The sequence below is a fragment of the Ixodes scapularis genome, unplaced genomic scaffold (assembly GCF_016920785.2).
Source record: "Ixodes scapularis isolate PalLabHiFi unplaced genomic scaffold, ASM1692078v2 PGA_scaffold12__126_contigs__length_90152505, whole genome shotgun sequence".
Classification (NCBI taxonomy): Eukaryota; Metazoa; Arthropoda; class Arachnida; order Ixodida; family Ixodidae; genus Ixodes; species Ixodes scapularis.
The window spans coordinates 46789137-46797640 of record NW_024609838.1 but is presented as its reverse complement, the minus strand read 5'-3'; the positions used below and the strand labels follow the sequence as shown (position 1 = coordinate 46797640).

Sequence of the window (8504 nt, the reverse complement as noted above, 5' to 3'; positions counted from 1 at the left end):
AGTTTTTTCCCATTTCATATTGATCACGCATTCCCAAAGAGTACCTACATATGCTGGGTGATCTTCCGAACATCGTAGCTCACGTTGCCACCGTAATTTAGATGATATTCAACTTTTTGCGACGCTTCAGCGGTCTCCGCGATTTCGTGTGGCGTCGCAGTTCAGAGGAATGCTGGCTGCCTTTAGGCAAACGATCGGTATCGCTATTGGAGGCTGTTCGTTGAAACCTTACGTAAACGCTAGCCGCTATTTTGAGAATCTCGTTAATGTTCTGCGATACCGGAGCACTGCAGAGACGCTGATCAGATTGCTTCGAAAGTTCGCGTTGCTATCGGCGACTCTTTTGAACGCGCTTAAGTGCCAGGCACGCTAAACTGATCTGTGCTGTCAAACGCTTGAATGCGGATCTTAGAACGAACGCCTTGGATGTCCCTGTTGGAAAATCTTGATAGCGGAAAGGTGATGGAAAGACTTATAAAAGCGTAACCGTAATATGGGACGTTCTATACCAGCGAAAAGGCGCCTCCAGCATCGTGGATTAAGGCAGAACAGGTAGGAACCACATAAGCGTGTCGTATTATACGACATCCTATACCAGCGGAGTGGAATATGGCGGAACCGTAGGCGCACGGGACCATGCAGGCGTACGGAACCACAAGGCCGTATATCTAACCTGCACAAACCGCAGAAGTGTAGCTTTAACGATCTTTTTGAACAAAACTGGAAACTTAAAAAAATCGCCGTCTACCAGTGAAAAGGCGATACCAACATGGTGGAGCCTTATGGCTCCACCCTGCTGGTATCGCCCCGGGGAGAAACGAATATCGAATAGGAAGTGTCGGGAATAGAGATCAGTGGTGTCGGGCGTAGTGTCGTTGTTGTGTTTGTGTTCATGTAGGGGCTGTGTGGTACGTGGTACTGGTGTTGCCTGCGTTGTATGTAGGGTTGCTATCTAGTCGAGGTCGTTCGCAGTGTGTTAACAGACTCGTCTTTTTTTAAATATAGGCTGCTAGAAATCTCGATATTTGGCGCAAATTACCGCCCGATACTAAATAGTTTGCTCAAGTTATTTATCCATGTGAGTTCGGCATTCGTTTTTTCTCTTGTCTAGCGGCTCCGTTGAAGCTAAATTTGCACCCTTAAAGGTGCATTTTCGTGTCTATAACTCACCCCCTTGCACCCCTAAGAAAGGGTGCTTCCGAATGACTACACACCCCTTTTCATGGGTGTTGTGGTTTAAGGTGCACCTTTATCGATAAAGGGTGTTTGCAGCCTGTCACCACCCTTTGATATAAGGGTGTTATGAGGGTGTTAAAAGGGTGCAAATTCTAGGAAGCCTTATAACCCCTATTGAGCCTTATTGATGCATGCCACATATCTGATGGTCATTGTAGGTCTGGAATACTCAAAGACAACTTTCTGCGGCAATGCAATCGGAGCTGTGGGTGGCCGGGGTCAATTGGACGCCGGTGCGGAGCGCAGTCATCGGCTGCTATCATATCGCAGCCATTGGCTGCGCTCCGCACTGGCGCCCAGTTGCCACACGCCACCCTCAGCTCCGGCTGCATTGCCACAGAAAGCTATGCTCGAGTATAGTCATTTAAAGAACACACATAGCGGAACAATCACTCGAAAAATTTATTGTTCTTTTAAAACACGTTGGTTTGTGAGCAGATTGCTTATTTGGCAGAAGACTGCAGCTGAACACTGGAGAACTCTGCCACGTAAGAAGAGATGAAGCGCTGTGTTGCGCACCTTGGTTTTGTTACACGAACACCAAAAAATAAATGTTCTACAACGCAGCACAAACTGTGTGCTGCTGTAGCATAGTTGATGTCAAAAAGATAGTACGCCGCCATCATTGCAGCAATGCCTTGCTCAGCATCAATCACATGCAGTAACTGCTGCTTCTCAATGTAAAGGAACAGGTCGTCTGCCTGCTCAACAGAGGTGCCACTGTAAGCAATGCATGGTGTAGACGGTTTCTCCCTTTCCTGCATAGAAAAAGACAATCCGGGGCAGCAGTGTAGAGTCACAGGATCACAATTGTACAGTTTGGAGGAAGCCAGGCCTGCCCACCATCTAGTCTGAAACACTAACGATATAGACGTTCAAGCAAACAAAAATGTGTCTTTTGTGCATGAAAACATTCGTGGAAGCTTTAGTGAAAAAAATGAAAAAAGCACGGCAATCAAGATACGCCTTGGAAATGCGCGGAGTCACTACAAATGCACGATGACTCGTCATTTTATTGTGAGCTGTCATAGGCTAAAACCGGGACGTAAACGAAAGCATGTGTCTACAAGCCGGGTTTAAACAAACACAGTAGGTGCGCGAGCAGCTGACACACTTGCACGCCGTATGCCAAAATTATATTGATAACTATAGAGCCCCTTCCCATACAAAAATGGTCTATGGTCGTCTACACTCCCCGGACCGAAACGGACTCAAACTTCTCTTTGGCGTGGCTAAGGTGCAATAGACTCAAAAATAACTGTGGGGCTAGTTGGTTATTCATTACAATATACTCATTCGTTTCTTCCGGGGGTAAACTTATATGGCAGGCTATCACCCCTTATGGCCCTCTATGGTCGGCCATAGAGATCAATAAAGACAGCTACAGCCAGCTATAGAAAAATCTATGGCCCTGTGTCTAAAGACTGGGAATTAATAACTTTTTTTACCCGCCTATAGAAAGCTCTTTGGTCACAGGTCTAAAGACTGGGAACCAATAAATCGTCTTTAACCGTCCATATAAAATCTTATGGCCTTAAGTGTAAAGACTGGGAACCAATAAAATTTCTTTAGACGCCTATAGAAAATTACATGGCCCCGTGTCTAAAGACAGCGACCCAATAAATGCTCTTTTCCCGCCTATGAAAAACTCCTTCGCCCCGAGATTAAAGACCGGAAAGCAATAAATTGTCTTTAGCGGTCTATAGAAACATTTATGGCCCCGAGTCTAAAGACTAAGAACCAATAAATTTTCTTTCCACGCCTACAAAAAATCACTACCGGCGCTTACTTTTTTTTAGTAAAAACACTCCACGTTAGAAAATTAAATCAATACTAAATTTCTGTCAGGCCGATGACAAACCATGACCCTAGATATGTTCTCTGCTGTTCCAACGAGTCGTGAAAACCAGTAATATTGTGTGTTTGAAAAACCCATTAAAATACTTGTGCAACAATTAAAATTATTACCCCCGAAAAGTGAAAGTAACTTACACTGGCGCGAACACTGCAATCAAGCAATAGATTGATTGCAATCTTCAGTACCAGTGTACTGCATGTCATCACTGCATTGTCAACGTGATTCATCAAACTTATTAAAAAGATAATTAATACATTTTAGTTAATTAGCCTAATGATCTACATTTGCTTTTTTCAGGGTTTTGAAGTAAGAGATGCGGGCTATTCCAAGAGACAATTCAAATAATGTATTAAGTACGAGTAATATTTGCTCCGCCTCTCAGTGTTTTTGCGACAAATAATGGGTCACCGGCTAAGTCGGATTCAAAAATTAGACTGCCATATATACAGCTAGTGCGAACATAGCGTTTGTATAGGGGAGGAAGTGGCCGAGTGGGCTAACGCGTCTCAGCTCGGAGCGTGGAGCGAAAGCTTGCGCTGGGAACCTCCTGGGTTCGATCCCCGCCGCCCCCGCCCGTTTTGGTCTGGATGAGTTTCGTACCGGCACACGTTCGTGTGATCACTACTGCGTGATGCACGTTAAAAACCCCAGGTTAGCGGTTGTACTGCACTGGCTAAATTTCTCATCTACAGCTAAGAGACCGATTACCCGTTGAGGCGAATCTTCATCAAGGCTGTATAAACATAAAGAGCAAACAATTTTAGCGTTTGTAGATCTGCGTTGTTGCTGCTGTGTGGGGAAGTGTTCTGCTTGTGTTCTGTGTGTTCAGAGATGTATTTATATCTATACATTGATTTACATATATATATATATATATGTACACATGGATATACATATACACCATGTAGCGCTCGCAAGTCGGGGAACTTCAAGTAAATTTTTTTTAGGGTTTGCTGGCTAAAGAGAGCCATAGGGAAAGTCACAGAGAAGTCCTTATCCAACCATTAGAAAAGCTAAAGAGCGCTATGGCTGGACAGCGATAGGGCCATAGACAAAGCTAAAAAGGCCCATAAATTCGACCATAAAAAATGCTAAAGACAGCCATAGAAAATTCTTTAGCTAATTGGGCCAAATAGCTAAAGCCGACCATACAAAGAATTTTCTATAGCCGACCATAGGACATTTTTGTATGGGCTTGAATGTAATACATTGACTTGGGCTTTCCCACCCCAGAAAAAAAAATTAGGCACCTAGTGCTTATCAAACGATCATGTACAGTCGTAATATGCTTTCTTTAAACGCGAAAGTACCCAGTCATGTACCTCAATGTTCACGCAAAGCGAGATTTTGATTGTACTTTCAGTCACATATTTAGCTCGAATTTTCGGCTCTTTGTGATTTATAGAACATTTTTGTGGAAAAGAGTTTCCTCTTGTTTTTTTTTACTCAAGCCCCGTTTAAACTTTTGCTATACATCTGGTACAGCAAAGAAGGCGAAGAATTTAAGCAACAGGATATGTGCAGTGCTGCTTGACCTAATCGCCGCAACAATTGTTGTCTTATCCACGTGAGAGACGGACCTGTTAGAAAACGTTATCTGTTGTTAAGCTAATGTAACACACAGTTATGACAGGATGGTATATCTGCATTTCAATTTCAAGCTTTCAGGATAGCCCTATGTTGCATAAACTTACCAGAGGCACAAACATTGCTTCCATTGCTCTTGGTTGATGAACAAGTTTCGCCAGGAGTTGCAAGGTTCGTACAGCCCGGATATCTGCAATATGAACACATCACATACTCCTTAATTTTTCTCTCAATATAAACTTTGTGCTGTTTAAGAACCAAAAAGACTGGAAAGTAAGACTAGTCTTTTCTTTACCTAACGCTTTTTCTCATCCTCATCTCGTTTCCGGCCATCCCTTGTTTACTCCTACCCCCCCCCCCCCCCATGCAAGGCGTATCTTGTAAATATTTTGCCTAAAACAAGCTGGTTCCTCTCAGACAAATATTGGTAGCAAATTCAGACCTGTTGCATTATAAGCTGCAATATTAAAGCAAGATTTAGAGCACTGTAAGTATAAAAACGACTGCTCGGCAAATTTGGAAATCTTTATAAAGGCAATTCGCCGAGATACACAAGGAGGCGGCGTTACCGTCGCGCTACCATCAAAGCGTGGACAATACAAGGTCACCATACGGCTTTTTAAAACTATTCGCCACAGAATTCTAAGTATTCTGTTGAATATTGTAGTTTGAAGTAATTCTAGTGGGAAATATGAAATTCTTCAGTAAATCACAGCATTATCGAATCAAATGTCCACCACGTGCATTTCCAATTATAAACATCAGCTTCCTCAGCTATTACACCTCCGTCTGCTGTAAAAGCTCGCTGAGCCTCTATTCGGATAAGCTGAACAACTGATTTTGAATGCATCTTATTCCACAACAATCAGCGAAAAAGTAAAAGAAAGCAGTTACCATTTCTGTCTTTTAGTGGCAGTGTGGTTTCATCTCGAGGTGGATAAGTTCACTAACTCAATTGCTCAGAGAACCTTACAATGGTAATGACGCTTCTGTGCTGATCGGTTTCAGTGAATACACTGCATACCAAGAATGTCTTGGGTCACTGTTGTATCATAGAACACTAATGTGCACTCTGGTGACTCTAAACTTGCACAAAGCAGAATGGAATTCTTAGTAGGCTACAGCAAACACTATCGACATAACATGGCCGCACTGAATTTTTAACAAGTCTTGATGAACATACGTTTCTTGCGCCTTGCACAAGCTGTCGCATTGTCAGCCTCCAGGACAGGCATCGTGTCCTTTCTTTTGGCTCCCAAGCGATCCCCGAGGGCTAGGCTCAGGACAATTTGCATCCCTTCCACCACAGCTGCAGCTCCATCTTTCTTGAGTAGCATATTAAAGTCGTGGAAAAACTGAAATATTTTAGAAAACAAAAAGCTTGCAGAATTAAAAAAGATAGAAACACACTTCAAATACAGTATTCGCATGCAGAGCTGGCCGTCGTGGATAGCTATAACTGAAACAAACTTGTAGGGTAAACTTGCAGGGGGACGAAGATAATACCTGTGGGCTTATATATTTGTTTAGAGTAGGTCTCAGCTGTGACAGCAGCGCAGAAAAACCAGTCTTGATAGAAAAGGTAACAAAACGTATTTCTAAATGAATAAAACAATTTTCTAGTAATATTTGAATGATGTTGATTCGAAAACGATTCAGCAGACACCTGACAATGTGTATTCACAACGTAAGGACATAGATACATACTTCGATTCTGCTAAATTCTTGTCAAATCTTTTTTTTCCTTATTTTATGTTTGGCATGTGCCGAATCTGAACTTTGACAAATAAAACTCACAAATATACTACTGAGGTTATTATAAAGCACTTACCAAATCGTCGTCTCGTAAGTACGGATACTTGGTGACGGCCACAGCAACCGACAGTCTGCTTAATTGTTCCACTCTGGCCTGATGCGTCAGTTCCAGTCTGCAGCGCATTTGCTGATTGTCAGGATTTGGTTTCTTCCACTCTTGGCAAAGCCATGCCTCATGCTGCGCAAGACTACTCGCATCTTCTCCACAAGAAGTCGAACTTTGTGCCTGCGTAGAAAATAAGGTTGTGTTTAGTGAAACTAAAGAAAAAACTATCACACAACTGTAATCTAAAGCACTAACCAAAGTTTGTCCAATGCTGCCACGCTGCAGCTCTTCTGTCGTGGTTCCACTGGAAGTTCTTGGTTTCTTTGCGGTACTGCCATACTTTTCTCTGCTGCTCATTACACGATCGGTTGACAGTTTCCTCCTTTAATTTTTGAACTTCTGCCTTATAAACATGACCCAAGAATCCTGAAATATCAGATAACTCAATAACTACAGTTCAGTGGTGGCTCTGCGATACAAATGGTTTTCCCTTTCTACCCTCAAAGCTATATTTAACTCTGACCTGTGACTTTCGTCAAATAGTTGGTTATGTTCCAACGCTGTCAGTCAAGAAAACCAGCATGCAGGATGCGTTTCCCTTTTTTTTCTTTTTCCCCTACTTGTGTATAGCACCAAAGTGCAAAACAGTTTATTTCAACCTGTCACAAAGTTAAAAACAGGGCAAGCACTCCTCAGAGAGCACAACTCTAATCCCATGTTTTCAAACACACGTGTTTGCAAACAATGCAGAAAAATTGCACTATTGTTGATGCAAAAAAACAAAACGCAACATGTACAGCAACAGTTTGATATTTTTCTGCAGTTCCTTTTTTATTTTGACTAAGATTTTGTTACATTACGCCCCTTCCCTAAACAGGTAAAAGTTTTAATTTGCAGCAAATTTTAAGGAAATATTGCACTCTTCCAGCACAAACAAAGGAACATGTTTATGACTAAAAAATCATATTTTAGTCATAAACAAAAAAGCTGCCCATTAGGAGCTTGTACTACTATGGAGAATAGACTAAACAGAAAATGCATCTCAACAAGGCACTTACATGGCCACTTCCACAGGTATCTGCCAGCTGTGGGTATTGAGATACGAGTGCCCGCCCCACATTTTGGTAAAACGCTCTGGATGGGTACCTGCAAAAATCATATTTGGCTGTCATTGCAGCACTGGCCTTAACAGGTAGCGACAGCTTCAGAGGTATACGACTTGATGCAAGCTTACTCACAATGTATGCGTTGACATTTCTTGGAACAAAACGTCGACAATTCTCGTTGTGACATAGGAGCCGAGTGGCTTGCCTCCTGCTGCAGCTGCTTTAAGAAAGTCGAAGTCCGGAAGTACAAATCCTGCCCCATCGTCGTCACCATGACTGAATACGAAAGGGTTAAAAAAAGGGACAGTCTATTTATTTCGATTACCTTCAGGGCAAGAGGTTATACAGAGGGGAGTGGGAGTATGTGAGATTAATTTTGACGCTCCGAAACGAGGTGCCGTCGTTTATAGGGACGATATTCTCTGGAAAGCCATTGTATCTCAATTGCGTCGCCAAGGGCGTGATAAGTGCAGGCCGTTGAGCATACCTTGGTGTCATTTTGAAATGCCGCTCCTGGCTAGTTCCTGGAGTGTTTTCATCAACTGAGCTTCCCTGCAAATACGTGAATTAACAAGAAAAACACAATTTACCAGGCGTACGAGGACAATTTGACGATTATACAGGTTCTTCAAAGTTATAAACAAAAAATAAATATATTTAGTTTCTTGTTACCATGAAAATACATTTAGAAAAATCTGCTCATCAGCTCCAATAACACTTTTCACCAAAACATAACAAGTGTAGAAAAGAGGAATGCACTGGGTTATTGATTCTGTCTCACTCATTTTGCAAGGGGAAACGGGCAAACTAATTTCTCATTGATACAATGGACAAGTGGAGTAAAGTAGAGATGTTT

The 8504-nt window shown here is 42.3% G+C and overlaps 1 pseudogene; it reads right to left on the bottom strand.

Moving 5' to 3' along the window:
• Window positions 1-1636: 1636 nt before the first annotated feature.
• On the bottom strand, window positions 1637-8146 carry LOC115311165 (annotated as a pseudogene).
• Between the last annotated feature and the right edge of the window lie 358 nt (window positions 8147-8504).